At 39.4% G+C, this 18,845-nt stretch overlaps 1 protein-coding gene across 1 annotated transcript in view; it reads right to left on the bottom strand.

Annotated features, from left to right (window-relative positions):
• Positions 1–18,845, bottom strand: part of SORBS2 (sorbin and SH3 domain containing 2) — a 205,575-nt gene that overhangs the window by 165,421 nt on the left and 21,309 nt on the right. Inside the window, exon 2 of the mRNA XM_065899816.1 lies at positions 5,608–5,744. The gene's annotated coding sequence lies outside the window, so the exon portion shown is untranslated. The remainder of the gene's footprint in view (positions 1–5,607; positions 5,745–18,845) is intronic.

Here is an 18,845-nt window from a genome sequence, read left to right as displayed (position 1 = left end):
GGTGGTGCAGTGGTTAAGAATCCTTCTGCCAATGCAGGGGGCATAGGTTTCAGCCCTGGTCCAGGAAGATCCCACATGCCGTAGAGCAACTAAGCCCATGCACCACAACTACTGAGCCTGCGCTCTAGAGCCTGCGAACCACAGCTACTGAAGCCCACATGCCTAGAGCCCGTGCTCCGCAATAAGAGAAGCCACTGCAATGAGAAGCCTACACACTGCAATAAAGAGTAGCCCCTGCTCACCGCAACTAGAGAAAGCCCAAGCGCAACAATGAAGACCGAACGCAGCCAAATAAATAAATAAATGAATAAATTTTTTAAAAAAGAAGTCTCATCATAAGCCACAGTCTTTTGTGATATCAGTATAAAGTTTAGAAACCTGTTTACATCTACTTTTGGTTTTATTCTGCCTTGAATGAAAATAATCATATTTGATATAAAAAGAAAATTTCAATGATTTAATTTTATGTCCAACAATAGTAAATTATTGATTTTTATAGTAAACAATTGTTTACATGTTATAAGAAAACAATTTATATTTCAAATGTTAACACAATTTATAAATAAATAAAATAGAATAAGATTTTATTTATTTAAAACTATTTTATTTAATTAAATAAGTTAAAAATATTTTTATATTTCAAATTATAAAATGAATTTTATTGAAAGCAATTTGATTTTTTATTTAAACTCAACCACTAAGAAGTGATACTCTGTCAACTATTTACTTCTCCCCAAAGTTATCATTTTACTGCCCTGTACAGTCAGGGGTAATGACTACTTCTTACTTCAGAATGAGGCCTGGATCTCTTAGTTTGACATTTAACATCCTTCTTGAATTAGCACAAAACTTCTTCCTTTATCTCCAACACTCCCCTGCTGAATCCTTTAGTACAGGCCCACCGTTCTGGACTATTCACACATGTGCACGTGGAGGTCAACCAGATGCCAGATCATGCCTTCCAGCACTTGGCTCTGCTGGTACCACGAGGATGCGGTTTCTATTCTAACTGCATATTTACAGCCATATTTGTTTCTGGATAGTTTTCCATTCTTTTTTTTCTTTTTCTTTTTTTTTCAGGGATTTTTGTTTTGGCCATGCCCTGCAGCTTGCAGGATCTTAGTTCCCTGACCAGGGATTGAACCTGGGCCCTCAGCAGTGAAAGCGCAGAGTCCTAACTACCGGACTGACAGGGAATTCCCAGTTTTCCATTCTTAACCATGATCTTTAATCTCAGTATAATAACAATTTTTTAAAAAGTGAATACTTTCATAGTAAAACAGCTAAATGTGGAATAGAAAATAGTTTTGATCTAGATCAAAACGGTATTGTTAACTATATTTGGTTGTTCATTAAATTTGCAGACAATGTACTTATGTACAACTTTTTCAATGTTCTTAAGTGTTTTTAGCATTAAGAATTTGTTCTAAAGGTTGAGTGTTGTGTAGTTTTAAAATATTTAAATGGTCAGGTCAAACAAACACAAAACTTCTGAACACTGCTTGGAGCTAAATTTGAAACCAACCAAATTTCTTAGGTTTGCAAAACTGAAGGAGAGAACTACCACTCAGCTGAATGCGTGTCACGAGCAACGGCTCCACTAGAATTAAACCAATTCAAAGTTGTACTTGGACCAGGATTTGCAACGGGTCAAAGTAGCCAAAACACAACATTTAAAAACACATGCCGTACGTTGTTTTTCCATTAAACTAAATTCAGTTTCTTTTTTCAAGCCCAAATGTATCTTCAGAACAAGAGATTAGTGTTTCTGTTCTATCTTTTCTAATACTGAATTGACCTTTAATTAGAGAGCACATTATTATTTTAAGCTGTGTCATTACTAACCTGATTCTTTCTGCTGACCTGTATCTTCTGTTTCAATCAACCAAGTCATAACTTTTGGTTCATTATACCACTGGCACATGTGTGTCTTTCTCCGTAATCCTAATCCCTCTTTTGCTTACGTTTTTCTCTCAGTGAAGTATAGAAAGTCAGAAGTTGTTATGATTCGAAATAGCTCTTTCATTGCTTGGACCAGTCATTTTCTTACTATCCTCTGGCTGTTATTTTTAACTTGTTTTATATCTTTGTATTTTGCAATGGGGTGGAATGGTACACTTTGAAAGCTCTTGACATGAGAGCCAAGCTGCCATTTGCTATTTACCAGGAATGTAAAGTGGATGATGCGGCAATCTGGGGGGTCAGTATCCTCACCTGTACATTGGGAACACAATGCCTGCATGACCAACCCCATATTAATAGTAATACCACCCTACCTTAAGATAGATGATCCAGGAAATCAAAGTAGTTATTGAATGTGAAACACCTATGCACTGGGTGAAATAAAAATACAGTCTGTTATCTCTGATAATCCTGAGTATTAAATAAAATTACAGGTGTGGGTATTTTGCAGGTAGAGTTTTAGTTTCTAGGAGAAAGCCTAGTTAAAGAAGGCAGTATCAAACCATCCTGATGCTTCATCCTCTACTCCAGATGGTCTCTTCTTATTTCTACTGCTCTCATCTTTGTCCCCTTCTTCTTCTCAGTTGTTTTTGGTTTAAATATAGCATATTTGCTGAACAAAGCTTACAAATCCCCTCTTCCTTTCCAACCACTCAACACACACACACACACACCTTCACAACCCAGCCCATTAGACTGTCACACAACAGCTCTAGGTAAAGCTTTTCTGAAGAAAATAGACTCTGCTGAGTACCCCTTTATCCTCAGTATACATTACATTACAAGTATCAGTACTGAACTTTTTAATGCTTACAATGCTCCCTAGGAGTATATCAGTTAAGCGGGCAAAAAAAATATATATCTGGAAGTTTATTATTTTTCCACCAATACATTTGACACCACCTTTGGAGAGCGAACAAAAGGCATACTGTCAAGCAGATAGACCTGGACAAAATGTTACTCTTTGTTCCACACAAGCACAGAAGTATATTTAAGCAAAGAAAGACATTCCATGACTCTCCTGGGACTTCCTTCCTCAGCTGAATTATACCAACATGTTCACACCACTTGGTTCAGACTGTGTTGGAATTTAAAATGCAGACTTCTATTTGCCAATGCTTCAATCCCACAGCTATAAAAATTCACATTAGGATTGAACCTGGCTTTAAAACATCATAGAACAAATGGAAGTTTACTGGGAAAATGTGTATACACATGAAATTAGTCGGAGATATGAAAATAAGGGGTGTCCTTGTTTGACAGATTCTATACTTCTACAGGACAGCCTCAAAGTCGCCAGAAGTCACCTGGTTTGGGATTATGTTTCAAATCCAGGCTCACTGACATTCATGAAACTTTTGGCAAAACATGGGCCAAGTTTCAAGCAAGGCTGGGTAGAATACTTCTTTCATGTGGAACCTATGTGAAACTCAGTGGTTTTGGCGAGGTTTCTCCTTGAGTTTCACATTCAAACAAGCCAAAGTTTCAGCGTAAAATTAAGGGGCAGAGGGAAACAAAGAAACAAAAAAACCCAACAGAACACGAAAAAAATGGCTTGCCTAAGAATTTAATGGCCTCTATCATGTTCCAAACCCATTTCATCCTTTGGATTCTGCAACTGAACTTGTATTGCCTTTTAGCGATACATTTCTCCTCAGCAATGCCAAATCAAGCCTTCCTGGTATTAAGGAGGAGAGTATTCTAGAACCCCCCAAGGCAGGGAAGTGTATGCTCAAAATAACTGGAGGATTTCAAGTTTTGACTGTGCACACATCACAGAAATGGGGTGATTATAAAGCTCCATATTATGCAGATCTGAAGGGAGAAAGTTAGCAATTAAATATCCACCTTTTGGAAATAAAAAATTAGACTGAATAGCTCTAGGTCCTCCTCCTATCTCAGTCCCAGTTCTAGAGATCATACTGCATCTGCTCCTAACCTGGAGGGACATCTCCCATAGCTGACTCCCTACTCCACCCCTCTGAACAGGAGTTCTGCAGCCACTGGCTTTCTTCCTTGTCAGCAAGGTGCAGAGCACGGAGCACAGTGTATCAGTCCCCACAGTCGGGGACTTATACAGAATCCTGACAGGATCAGGCTCGTTCCACTCTTCACATTCACCAGGACACAGGGACAGCTTGCCAGGGAACATCAAACTCAGTATCTAGCTGAGGACTTAGAAAATATCCTTTGCTTGTGGTGAAGAAGAAAAGAGTGACAAACAAATGTAATATACACATGAATTTTCTCCAAAATAAAGAATTTGACTGAATGGCTAGAAAGTGCTATACTCTGCCTATTTTAGGAAATACGTTTTTTTCATTCCTTATCCCTTATTCAGCAGAAGTTTCACTACCAATACAGACTTCTGGCTACAGAGGATTTTTCTTTTCCTTTTTTTTTTCTAGTTTTCCTTTTTTTAATTTTTTTTTTCTCTTTATTTTTTCTTCTTCTTTTTCTTTCTTTTTTTAAAAAAAAGTTACCCAGAAGATGTGTGTTTAAAATGCATTTTTCTTTTGACATATGGTGTGACACCAATAAACTTCTTTGGAAACAAGAATCTCTAAATTCCAAGGACTTCAGTGTCCATGTTAAAAAGCAACAGTAAGTCCCCGAGGCACATGGTAATTTGGAGGCACTCAAGTGAGGGGTTGATAGAATCTGGTCTGTGCACCGTCATTTGCTGCTTGATTTTAGACATCTGCTTGGAGGGGAACAGAGAGCTATCATAAAGTCTATAATGGTCAGAGAAACTTGCCATAAAATAGTCTTGGCCTCTCAGTTGGGGGTCCCTGTACTAATAAAACCTAACACATATCAGTGAGAGAACCAAAACCCAATAGCTTATTCAAAGGAAATAATATAAAAGCGTTAAACCAAAAAAAAAAGAAAGACTTTCTACTGAACATAGTAAATACTCATAACAAAAGTAAATGCTGTGTTTGAAGTTAAAGTCCACAGATCAAAGTACTTTGCAGAATGTCAAGACCAAGCATAAGATAGGGGAGGGGAAGGCACAGAAAACTCTCCAAAATATTATATTGTCACATTGGAGAAACCTGCTAGCCGAAGACAGTCAGCTAGTTAAGGAATTCTCAAAACCGAGTCACCAAATTGTGCTAGGAGTATACAAAATAACAAAACAAACAACAAACAAAAACTGTTCTCATTCTACGCTAGTAATAAACAGCACAGTGATGAAAGAAGGTACTCAGGTAGAGCTATCTCCTTGTCCTTAAAATAATTACTAATATATCTCCTTTCCTCAGATAGTTGCATCTTTTTCCTTAAAAAAAAAAAGGCCCTTAGAAAGTTAAAAATAAGTAAGCCGTCTAAACAGGAAAATTAGGATGTCTGCAAGGCTCTGGATGACTCTGGCAACGAGGCTTAATTAGCGTCCTGCTGCAGCTCAATCACAGGCCGGTCTGTACTGCAGGTCAACAGGACAGAGTGCATTCAGCACAGTTTAAAATTACAGCCACAGAAATGCACAGATGCTACTGCTGTATCCTGGAACACCGTATTTACCTGGAAATCGTTCGGCACCCCCGTTCATTCTCCCGATTAACAAGTTATTTAAAAAACATCAGTCATAAACATATCATAAACCAATAACATCACTCCAGAATTAAAGAAAAATCTTACCTACAGGCAGCCGGGTTCAACAGTTGCTCTGAAGAGAGGTAGGAGTCATTGGCCTTTTACACGTGGAGATTGTTTATTTAGCCCTTTTTAAAAGGTCTTGAACTCCAGAGGTTTAAGATTAAGTCCAACCCAAGTGTCTGAAGGGAAAAAAAAGGCAAGAGAGAAGGCAAATGAGAGACGGAAAGAATCCCAGCTGCTGGGTGGTGCTACTGTTCTGAGAGCGTTTGAGCTATTTTCAGCATTAACAGCAGCCGGGGTTGTCTGCAAGGAATGAAAAAACCTTGCCGAATCACCACAGCCCCCCTCCGGGGAAGCGGGGCGGGACAGAAACCAGGAAGCCCACAACAACTTGCTTCACTGTGCAAATATTCATTGACATTTTGAGGAAAAGTGCCAGCACGATTGAAAACAAAACACAATAAAACATTTCGACTGAAACCTTAAAGAAACATAGTGCTTTGCCATAATCCTGGCGTTTTCAAAATGATCTACCTGGTTTGTTGAAAATAAGATGTTCTATTTATGCCTCATTGAGAGGAAAGACTTTTCTTCTGATAGTTCCTTGCTTGCTCATATGGGTCTTAAAAAATATTTTAGATCTCTCTGGGAGGAATAGCTGTTATCATCCTATCCTTCTTAAGACCGAAGACAAATGGTTTATTTCTAGCCCACACCCAAATTTCCAGTTTCATCAACTATGCTATTTTTGACAGCTACTGGGTTGAGCTGTTGACATTTCTTATCTGTTGGCAGAGATTGGGGTCCATTCAGTGACAAGACGCAGACAGGCACCCCTCCCCCTGCCTCTCCCTCCAAGGGCCAACGAAGAAATATTTCAGATTGGGTCACCAACAATGACTGGCAAACTCTGAGCTTTCATTTTGTTTGTAGAATGATGAATTAAGATCTACAAATTGTATTCATTCATTCATTCAACAAATATTTTTGTGGCAAGTACTGAGTCTACTATCTGCCAAGAACTCTGAGAATACAACAGTGGACAAAATTAACAATGTCTTTGCCTCAAAAGGCTTCCAGCACACAAACGCAGCAAGAATAAGGACAGAATTTGCTACAGACTTCTACAGCTTCTTTTCCACAGGCTATTCAAACCATAGCAACTGGAGATGGAGATCTCTTTCTACTCTGACTGAAGGAAGATATGCGTCATCAGACCGACTCCTGATTTCCATTGCTTCATTATACCTTTTGCAACACCCCTAAGAAGGAAAATTAGTTACTTCCTACCAAGGAAACACGTATTTTTTAGAAAAGCCTTTATTCTACGTAGATGAAATTCCTGAATCCTCTCAATTCCCTTTTCTTCATAACAAAGAGAAGCCTTGCGCAGTCAGAAAGTACTGCGGAGAGGTGTAAGAAGATTCTCTGATTTTAGTCCAGTGTACAAACCACCTTGATATATTTTATAGTTAATATTATGAAGGTTGGTTACCAGAGGCTCAGATCAAATTCAACTCTTTCCTTGCAACTGATTAGAGAAACTACTGAGGAAAGAAATAGGTGTGGGAGAATAAGAGGTACGGACTTCCAGTTGCAAAATAAATGAGTCACAGGTATGAAATGTACAGTGTGGGGAATCTCTACAGTCAATAACTATGTCATATCTCGGTATGGTGACAGATGGCAACTAGACTTATTGTAGTGATCATTTTGAAATGTATAGAAATGTGAAATCCTGTTACACTATGCCGTGTAACAGGAACTAACGTCGTGTTGTTTGTGGGTCAATTATACTCCAAAAGCAAACAAACAAACTCATAGAAAAAGAGGTCAGATTTGTGGTTACTAGAGACAGGGGCTGGAGGAAAGATAATTGAGTGAAGGCAGTCAAAAGGTACAAACTTGCAGTTAAAAGTAAGTACTAGGGATGTAATGTACAGCTTGATAAATATAATTAACACTGCAGTATTTTATATATGAAAGTTGTTAAGAAAGTAAATCCTAAGAGTTCTCATCATAAGAACAACACTTTTTTCCCTATTTCTTTAATTTTGTATCTATATGAGATGATGGATGTTCACAAAACTTACTGTGGTCGTCATAATGTACATAAGTCAAACGATTATGCTGTACACCTTGACTTATACAGTATTGTATGTCATTTATATCTCAATAAAACTGGAAGAAAAAAGAAAGAAAATACTAAAGACTATGCATGATATGTTTTTTTTTTTTTTTTTTTTGCTGTACGTGGGCCTCTCACTGCTGTGGCCTCTCCCGATGCGGAGCACAGGCTTCGGATGCGCAGGCTCAGCGGCCATGGCTCACGGGCCCAGCCGCTCCGCGGCATGTGGGATCTTCCCGGACCGGGGCACAAACCCGCGTCCCCTGCATCGGCAGGCGGACTCTCAACCACTGCGCCACCAGGGAAGCCCGTGCATGATATGTTTTTTAAAAAAAGTTACACAACTTCTATTTCAACTACTGCGGTAAAATAGTGAAATCTTTCGGCATGATACGCTCATGTTAAAATTATGTAGATATTTAAATTAAAAATTTATAACTTACGTTTGAAATATGTAATCAAATTTTTAAAATAAGATTAACCTTATTTAAAAAATATGCAGCAGGGTTTTTAAAAAGATCTCTGTAGAATAATGCATTTTTCTGTTCATTTGAGTGGTCCCATTTTAATATGTCTTAAATAACTGTCAGTTTAAAATCGGATATTTACTTTACTTGGTCAAAATGATAAATGGTAATTCTGGCAAAAAAATGGAAGCCTAGCCTCAGAAAAAAAAATTTTAATTGTTTTTACTTTTTCCTCCTTATAGTAGTTTATAATGAAGAAGAAAAATACATTTTTAAATTGGCCTTCCTTGAGAAACTATGGAAGTTAAGGGAACAGATAAAGATTAACTCTTTGAGTACTAAGTCAACCATAATTTTTAAATTCCAAACTGCCTGCTTTTCACACCAATACTGAGAGAAGCCCATTGCCTCCTGTTTAACTATTATTAATCATTTTATGTCAATCTGCACTTGAATGAACAGGTTATGACCCTGCTAGCTCCCCATTTAGGATGAGTCCTACACTGCCAGGTGACTCACCCAGGTCTCCTTTGTTCCCCAAAGATCCTGACTGTCCAGACAGCCTGTCCATAAGCACCTTTTGACAGATTTGATGTCACAGAAGAGTGCAGATTGAGGCATGTTTCTGAAGGTTAGAAGACTAAATGTTGGACTTTTGTAACCACTATGTCTTTTATAAGTTATTAATGCCTTGGCAATTGTACCGGCTGTACTACCGTTAATGATTTTATTTATATTCTTTCTCTCTTTTTTTATTTTTACAAATAAGTTGATTTAAAATCATTGGAAAATGCTTATATTAGAGTTGGACTTCTTATATTGGTGTAGCACTAAATCGGGCTTTGGCATAACCCTTCTCCTGTATAAGATGGGGATAATAACAGTACCAGTCCACAGAGTTGTGGGAGGGTTTACATGATGATGCACACAAAATGCTTAACTAACAATGCCTGATGCATAGAAAGCATAAAAGTTAATGCTATTATCACTGTAAGTCTAGAGCTTGGCTATCCAATATGATGGATACATACGGCTGTTGAGCACTTAACATGTGGTTCGTCAGAACTGAGATGTCACATAAGTGCAAAATGTACAGCAGACTTTGAAGACTTAGTATGAAAAAGAGACTTGATCATATGTTGAAATGGTATTTCAGACATATTGGGTTAAATAAGATAATTTGTTAAAATTAATTTTACCTGTTTCTTTTTACTTTTTAAAATGCCAGAACCTTTTAAATGTACAAATGTGGCTTGCATTCTGTTTTTATTGGGCACTGCCATCTAGGCCAATGGTTCTCAAACTGTAGCGAGCATCAGAGTCTCCTGGAAGGCTCATCAAAACACAGAATGCTGGGTCCTACCCCTCGTTTCTGACTGAGTACGTCTGGGAAGGGGCCTGAAATTCTAATCTCTCACAAGTCCCCAGTGATTCTTGACCACACTTGGCGAACCACTGTTCTCGATCCATGCTACTTAAAAGAGGGGTCCATGGGTCAACAACTAATTCTTGGAGGAATTAGAACACTTGGCAAGTTTGCCAGCAGAGATGCAGGCTCCAAAGACTAAGATAAGGACCTAGTTACAAGAACCCTTGCGCAAGGCATGGGTGGGACCGGCCGCCTTGTTCACTGAGGTTCTTAAACTCTCCAAAAGGACAGGATTGGTTTCAGAGGCTCGAGCAAGAATAATCTTTCTGAGATGAAGAGGGGGGAAAATGGATGGAAATGTTGGAAGTCAGTCTAGCTGTACATTTCCTTCTCTCCCTCCATAGCACACAAGAAAAACTGAGATTGTTTTCGGCTAAGTATTTGTCTAATTAAAACAATGTAGCTAAGGCACAGTTGATGTAGAACAAACCATGCTAAAGGGTATTTATGTCTCAGGAAAGGATCTTATTAAATCAGATAACACTCCACTTGTTAGAACCATGAGAAAGATTGGTATTTTAGAGTAGAGAGGCTTCTGGATCCTCTGCCCCACCCTTAAATAAGTGAGCACACTATTTTGAATGATGTCACCAGTTTGCCAAATGACTTCTCACTTTTTCAGGTGGCACCAAAGCCTTGTGGGCTCAAAGGGCTTCCTGAAAATAAAATCCACATTGTAAGAGAGAAAGCGGACCCACTGGTAATATTTAAAACTCCCAGTTCTGTGTGCAGCGACCATTTGTAGCTTTATGTCTCACAGGTTGGTTGGTTGTTTCAGAAAACTTGACACTATGTGCAATGCTCAACAGCAGAGAGTCTGGAGCCAGTGTGTCTGGGTTAGAATCCCAGTCGGTTACTTCACTTCCCTGTGCCTCTGTTTCCTCCTCTTTAAATAGGACCTATCTCGGTGGGCTGTTGTGAGGATTAGAATAGCTGTCATTTGAAAGGAATGTAGAAAAGTCTGGCATGTTGTAAATGCTATTATTGGTTAAATAATTAAAATATAGTAGAATCTAACTGTACAGGTTAGCATATATGGCCAAATGTGGTAATTTGTTTTCAGATACCATGATGATTTCTAGGGACTTTTATATGCATGGGTTCTTGAGTACATGTATTCTGAGGGCTTCTTTGAGAGCTGTTTAATTTTTTTTCCCAAGAGAACTCCGAATTCTCATTTGATTCCTCATCACTTCCTATTAATTGAGAGGATCTCAGTAGGAAGGAAGTGAATGTAGTTTTCCCATGAATATTGTTTTCCAGGTTACATTTTTTTCCCCTCTGAAGTCCTTTGAAAAGTGAGTTGCAGTATAAATGTTGGAAGGTTTTCGTGGCCATGTCGGTTGGGTAGCATTGTCTAATATTCCAGGAGAACAATGCGTCATTCTCTTAGTCAAATATTTTAGTGCTTAGGGAGAGGCAGCACGACCGTCTGAAACAGAGGCATGAGTTTCAAAGATGTACCGAAAGGGCAGTCAGATTCTCATACTATAGAGACGATAGACATCAGATAACGCTGATCAAAGGAAGGGATAGACCCCCAAAGTCTGGCATGTTGAATGCAAAATGAAGGCTAGATTAAGTGTACTAACATCGTTTACACTTGTCTGCTTAGACCACATGAAACAGAGTGAAGCATGCGCAACAAAACTGGTGATGCCTGGAAGCATCATGCCCTTAGTAAGTGTCAGCAGGGCCATCTCCAGGAACCCCAGTGTTACACGTGTGGAACAGTCAATAACTGCACTGAGTGGGGAAACCCAAGCCCAAGAGGTGAGTGGTTTCAGACCAGTCACGCAAGCCCTCCGCACTCGTGCCCTGAAAGGGAGGGAGAAGAATTGAGCTATAAACCCCTTCCTAACTCTAACATCTCAACTTTTGCTTGGGCTTAACAGAGATCCCATTTGGCCTTTCCCCCTCGCCTCCATAATCTACATCTAAAGTTGTCAAATCGTATGTCCACTTATTTCTGCTTCCTGGTTACCGATGTGAAGCGAATGTGTTTTGGGAGGTGATTTGCCATCTCATGTGCCATTATGCAATCTGGGACTGAATTTTACCAAATAAGGTGAGAGTCTGAAGGAACGATTAAATAACCAGTATCAAATGCAAGAGATTCTGTAGAAATAACTTCTTAAAAGCTTTATTCCAACTCACTTTTCTGGTTAAAACCTTATTGTTTTTTATCTTACTGTCTGAAGTCTATGTGTACTTAGCAAGTGCCTCTGCCGTTTTATATAACCATGACTAAGCTTTTCTTGATATTTATATGCCATTGAAATTGAGCATGTGCAGTAGTTGCCACATATGGTAGAAAAATCGTTAAGATAAACCTTCGTAAAGGGGCCTATTTAAGGCTCTGCACGACCTGCTATCTTCTCACATCTCCACCCACATCTCCTACCCTCCTTCTAGCGCCATTTCTTCCAGGTTCTCTGGTCTTCTCTCAGTTCCTGGGATGGGCCGTGGTCAGGGCCTGTGCGTGCCTTATTCCCTCTTGCCGGCCGCCTGCCCTGCTCAGCAGTGGATTCATGTACCCTTCAGCCCTCAGCTGAAGTGCCTTTTCCTCAGGAAGGGTTTCCCTGCTCCAGCCAAGGTCAAGCTTTTCTGCTTTTTTTTTTTTTTTTTTGGAGTATTATTGCTTTACAATGTTGTGTTAGTTTCTGCTGTACAAGAAGTGAATCAGCTGTATGTGTACATATATCCCCCTCCCTCTTGGACCTCCCACACCTCCCCCCATCCCACCCATCTAGGTCGTCACAGAACACCAAGCTGAGCTTCCTGTGCTTTTATAGCATATTCCCACTAGCTGTCTATTTTACTCACGGTAGTGTATATATGTCAATCCTAATCTCCCAATTCATCCCACCCTCCTCTTCCCCAAGCCCCCGTGTCCACATGTCTGTTCACTACGCCTGCGTCTCTATTCCTGCCCTGAAAATAGGTTCATCTGTACCATTTTTCTAGATTCCACATATATGCGTTAATAGAGGACCTAAAAAGATGGAGAAATACACCATGTTCTCGGATTAGAATAGTCAATATTGTGAAAATGACTATACTACCCAAAGCAATCTACAGATTCAATGCAATCCCTATCAAATTGCCAATGGCATTCTTCACAGATTTAGAACAACAACAAAAAATTTTTACAATTTGTATGGAAACACAAAAGACCCCAAATAGCCAAAGCAATCTTGAGAAAGAAAAACAGAGCTGGAGGAATCAGGCTCTCCAACTTCAAATTATACTGTTTTTAACTCTTGAAGAATCACATTCCTCACATTCCCTCCAATGTCAAACGTTGCATTTGTTTGAGTGATTGACTCATGTATTTCTCCTCTTATTTCCCCTTCTCATAGTACCCCTGACGTGTGTGTTGTCTTTGTGCCTTGCACAGAGGAAGGCCTCAGTGTGCATTTGATTAAATAAGTCCTGCTCAAGGCATTAAGCAACACACGATGGCATTTTTGCTGTATATTAACGAGAATTTGTAGAATAAAAGTATCTTGTAAAAGGCAAAAACCCTGTATTCTAATTAAGCAGCTGTTTCCAACCAAGAAGATTCTCTGAACTGTATTGCTTTGTAGTTACGTATTTAATTTAAAAGCTTTTTGAAGTATGAGATAGCACTTGTTTTCCCCCTCAGGATATAATATATTCTATTATCTTAATAATTTGCATTTATCTTCTAAAATAGGCTTGAAATAAATCAAGTTACCTGCATTCTCGCATCATCTCTCCAGACCTTTTTCAGCACCATGTAATACACCATTAGGGTGTATTAATCACTCACTTGGGGGTCCCTGATCAAAATTTCTTTTGATTAGGGTTGTTGGAGAGAATGATATATTTGTCTGTATATTGCTAGACAGTTATAACCACCTGGCTCCCTACAAGCCATACCTGATGTTGTTTATAGGTACCTGATAAGCAGAAGACAGACAGGCAGACAGACGTGAAGTATCACACCAACAACACTGCCTGGTCAGGCCATTGTCATTCCTGTGACTTGAAACCCTTTCTCATGTCCATACAGTGCATTAGTTATAAACACACAAGGAATGACTAGCCATTGAGAAACTGGGAGATTTGTGATCTTGTTCTCTGGCAAAGGAGAGGAAAGGAGAGCTTTGTGTGGCCTGGGCTACAGAGCAGAATCAGAAACTGGGGGCTGATCTTTGTCCTGTTGCCTGGCAAGAGGCTGTGTAACGCTTTCTTCTACCATGAGCACAGGGACGCTGGTTATGGCCTAAGCATGTTTGAAGAGGTACTGTTTTGTATATTCTTTTCATACATTTGTAAAACACTTTGAAGTGATCAAAGCACAGCATGAAAAGTATCTTTTCTGAGGCATTTAAAAAACAAGCTAATTAACCCAACAATCCTTGGTACATTTCCATCCTTACTGTGGCCACAAAAGTTAATTTTGCAAGGACAGTCATACATAAGTAATACACAAAATGTTAGAAAAGTTTTCTTGAAACTCACAGAGATGAAATATGAGTAAAGAATAAAAAGGAAGAGCTGACCAGCATTCAAGGGTTAGAAGGAACGACAGATTCGTTATATCAAGTGCATAAGAAAAACATCTTCCTAAAATGAATGCAGGTTAGAAATGGCAACCTTCAGGTACTGAACATGTTAATATTTTCTGTGCTATCTGTCCTCTAATCCAGACCTTCCTACCTCTTTGTGTGACCTGTTGGTGTGTCCTAAGTGGGTTACAGATGTTGCTGCAATATTATCCCTTCAGTTGTCCCCTGACCAGGCCATACCTGGGGTGGCTGGAGCTTCTGGACCAGTTGCCTCTGGCTATTAGCAACCTCATCTGTTTACCTCAGTGCCAGACATAGAAAAGTTTGGGTGGGAACGGTCTAACCAGCAAGGTCAACCTCCTAAAAATAGCAACAATAGTCTTATTAACAAAAAGGAAACACAAGAAATAAGATGGTATGGGAGAGGCATGTTAGAAATGTCAAGAAATGAGTAATGATATCTCAATTTTACAAAAAAGGGAGAAAATCACTGTTCAGACTCCAGGCTGAGCCAGGACTGGCCTGGTCTCCAGAGGAAGGTGCTAGAGGGCCTCTCCTGCCTGCAGCAGTGGGTAGTTTGTGTTCAGGCAGAGGGGTGGGGAATGGACATCTGAGTCAAAGTAAATGCTCACATTTTTACCTTCTAGCGAGTTTCCTCTTTTTCTCAGCAAGGGTTTCTCTCAGGGTCATTTTCGAATGAAGTTTCCCTCTGATACATTTTATTTTACTATTTCCAGACTCATTATTTCCAGAAATAAATAGTGTCACACAGTCCTGGCAGACACAGTTTTCTACCTGTGGAGGATCCATTTTTGCTTTCAACTTTGCTACAGACTCCTGGTACCATGTCTATTTAAAAACGTACCTTCTCAGATTCCCTTGCAGTTTGTTCAGGCTGGTAAGCTGAAGGCAAGACATTTCACACGCGCGATAATAACACAGAACCTCCTGAGGAGAAGGCTGCTCTGCCCTTTGCCCTTTAACCTGGCATTGCTCCTCTAGGCTGATGGAAACGCAGATGCTCTTCTGGGAGGCACCTGCTTAGGCAGAGTTGAACCCACCCTGGGCTTCTCGTTGTTTCAGGGAAACCAACCCCTCACCTGGTTAAAGGTAATCTGTCGCTTGAAGCTACAAACATACGCGACACAACCATCTAAGGACAACTTTCTCACATCAGGCTGGCTGAAAGATAGCAGAAGACAATTAGGCCGGCTATTAAGATGTCATGTACACGGGACTTCCCTGGTGGTCCAGTGGCTAAAACTCCACACTCCCAATGCAGGGGCCGGGGTTCAATCCCTGGTCAGGGAAATAGATCCCGCATGCCGCAACTAAAAGATCCCACACGTGGCAACTAAGACCTAGCGCAGCCAAATAAATAAAAAAATATTTTTTTAAAAAAGATATCATGTACAAAATAGTTTCGGAAGCTCTGAAAGTACTTCTGGATATCAACGATCAGCCCTCACAAGAGTTGCTGCGTTCAGTTTCAGGCCCCTTATCATTTCCTAATGGATTGAAAATTGCAGTGAAAAACAGAGCTGATATGTTTGAAGCCCTTGGAGCTGCAGCATTTGAATCTTTTTGGCTTTAAATAAATATAGTCAGGTAGTTGGCTCTTTTTTCTAAAACTAACATTTAATGATCAGTGATATCAAGAGAAATAAGAATATCATAATAATATACAGGAAATACAAAACAGGAACCCATTGTTTATCCTGTTCTCAGTGGACATTGCCAGAGCATTGTTTGGAAAACTTTAAACAGGGTCACTTCAATGTAGTTTACCGAGCTTTCAAAATCTAAATTGAATGATGGAGTTTGTCCTTGTTACAGAAAAAGTGATTTTGAGAAAATATTCAAGGCTAGGGATGTCTTGAGTATTAAATGACCTTAAAGATTTCTACTTATGATTTCATAAAATGGTAAATGCTCTCCGTCGTAATTGAGGCAAAAGCATGTTGGATTAGGAAGCCAATAATTTTCCAGTTTTTAAATAAAACTGAAGATACACACACAATGTGGACATTATTTTAAGCGTTCTTGTCTCATGGCTTCTGGTTACGTACCATAAATTGAGGAAATGAATATAAATTGCAATACCTTCCATTTTATAGCAAGCAGTCACGTATAAATATTTTCTCTTTCTATCCATATCTGTGAAGAACACGATGGCTGAGAGGAAGGTTCTGGAGGCAGTCTGTCACCATCGAATCTGACTTCACTGCTTCCCATAGCATGGTTACTCGAATCTCCTTGAGCTCCAGTTCTCGCGTTAAGAAAATAAGAGCTATTGCTGTACTTGACTCATCTGATTGGTATGAAGATTGAAGGAGTTAATAAACGCACAGCTCTTAAGACAATGCCTCGTACACAACAGGCATAAGTATTGGTTGTTCCTGTTGTTATCATCATTTTCTCGATGATGCATGACAGGTAGTTGAAAGCACAGGCTTTGAGGATAAATAGTCCTTAGTTAATTTTCTGGTTGTGCCCCTTATTCACTGTTTGGTTTGGGCATGATCTCTGAGTCTCACTTCCCTCAGCTGAAAAGTGGGGATATCATTAGTTACCATAGAGCATTATTAAGGGGATTGAAGAAGATACTGCATGGAAAATCACACCTGGCACACAGTAACCATCAGTTATTTTTCAAAATCAGGTAGAAAAAAATTATTTGCAAAAGTATTAATTGATCTTTGCAAACACGTGTACTTTCACTTTGCTGATGGGGAAAATGAAATGGACAGGACACACTGAGATACTGAATTTAATTTCCTTAAATTTATTTCAGATAGCTCACGTTCAGACGTTTATGGGGTTTAAAAAATTTTTAATTTTAAATAAGCATTCATGGAATTGTCAAACAGCTGGATTAAGAAAACTCCCATCTTTGCTAATGACTTTGCTAATGACTTTCTCTATGGTTGATATTTTCCTCTTTAAAGCAACAGCATTTTATCATCATCTTATTCGGTGAGTAGAAGGTGGAAGAGGAAAAGATATTAGCATTAAAAGGAATAACCCAGAAGAAGCAAAAAAGAATTGACTTTGTAAGCCCCTGTAAGAGTCTATCATTCCCTTAGCAGGTGGGAGGAACAGAGTTATAATTCTATCCATCTTTGCTAAAAACAAACATATACTAACTTATATCATTGACTACAATTCCGATGAGTGATAATTGAAGTATAAGTACCTCTATTATAGCAATAATTACATAGCAAGAAAAAAGAATCAAGGTTTGGAATCAGGCTTAGTTCGCCTAGTGACAAGCCCTGTCACTTTTAGCAAGTTACTCAATCTGTCTGAGCCTTGATTTTCTTATCTGTAAACTGCAGACAATATCCCCTACCTTTTGGGGAGCCTTTTGAGAGGATGAAATGAGACTGTGTGAAGACCAGTTAGTTAAGCACCTGTTGTGGAAGGATGTTTGATGTATTGTTGTTGCTGCTTGCTGTCATTTTCCTACTAGACTGTAGGCTCCTTGAGAACAGGCTTCCCTTTAAAAACACAAGTATCGTCTGTTCCCAGCACAGTGTCCGGTCCCTAGAATGTACTGAGTGACTATCTAATGAAACCAGGCAGGGATACCCTGCATGAGAAACTGAAACAACCACAATAATACATAGAAGGCTTGACTTGTTTAAGTGAAAGAGCTGAGAGAGACAGGCATTGACCAATCGAACTTCTGTTCTGGGGAAGAGATTTAAATAAAAAGTAAATAAAAGACAACCTTTTCCTCACACATATGGAAGGGAAAGATAAGCTCTAAGGAACAGAGAAGTGTTGTCACAGTGATCATTACCTGAGGGGATTGTAAATAGCATCTTTAAATAAGGCTATTTCTATATATCACCTATATTTTCTTCCTTCGTAGAAAGATGGTAATGACCTTAGTCCATGATTTCTGTGAGTTGCTGTCTGATTTCTTCTTTGAGTCATAGGAGTTTTTATGTATAACTCAGATCTTCTGATTTCTCTTTGATTCCCCCTGCCCCCTCCCACATTTTCTCTTCCCTACACTGAGTGTCTCCACCGTGGGGACTCAGAAGCTTGATGCCTACATCCAGTCACACTGATCCTGGAGAGGTGGGCTCTATGTATTGGCCTTATCCTAGGTCTCTGCTACAACACACACATCCTCGGAAACGGTATAGTCAGCAGATTTGGGGCACCAGTTTTGGCTTCCCATATTTCTTATCTTTCATTTAACCTTGAATCATAACGGGAAAGAACACTATAAAACCTACCTAATCATCCCCTTTATATTTTGAAAATTGGGATTCAGAGGATCACTTTATAGAAAATCACTAGGATCAGGGTCTGAGACACTCTATCCCAGTGGGGCTGAAAGGGCATAAAACAGCATCAGCAGCAGATTCTAGATCTAAGTTGGGATGAGAATTCCCACTGGGTCCTGTCAGTCTGTACCATGAGCGCCAGGCCTACTCCATCACCGACTGCTACTTTCTTTTGCCTGGGAGCAGCTTTGATAGAAACTTGTGTTCAACCCCTGATGAACTAAATTAGAGGTGAATGCTACCCACAATAGTAGACTCATTAAAGTATCAGGTGATGGCTTCAACTGCAACCAAAAGAGGTTTTTAGAGATAAAAAGAAATAGACATCAACAGTAGAGAAGATGAGGTTTGCAATAATTCTAGTAAGAAGGGATTCAGTGGTGGAAAGAAATTAATAGACTATATCCTAAAGAGAAA

The sequence above is a fragment of the Phocoena phocoena genome, chromosome 21 (assembly GCF_963924675.1).
Source record: "Phocoena phocoena chromosome 21, mPhoPho1.1, whole genome shotgun sequence".
Classification (NCBI taxonomy): domain Eukaryota; kingdom Metazoa; phylum Chordata; class Mammalia; order Artiodactyla; family Phocoenidae; genus Phocoena; species Phocoena phocoena.
This window is presented reverse-complemented; position numbering and strand designations above follow the sequence as displayed.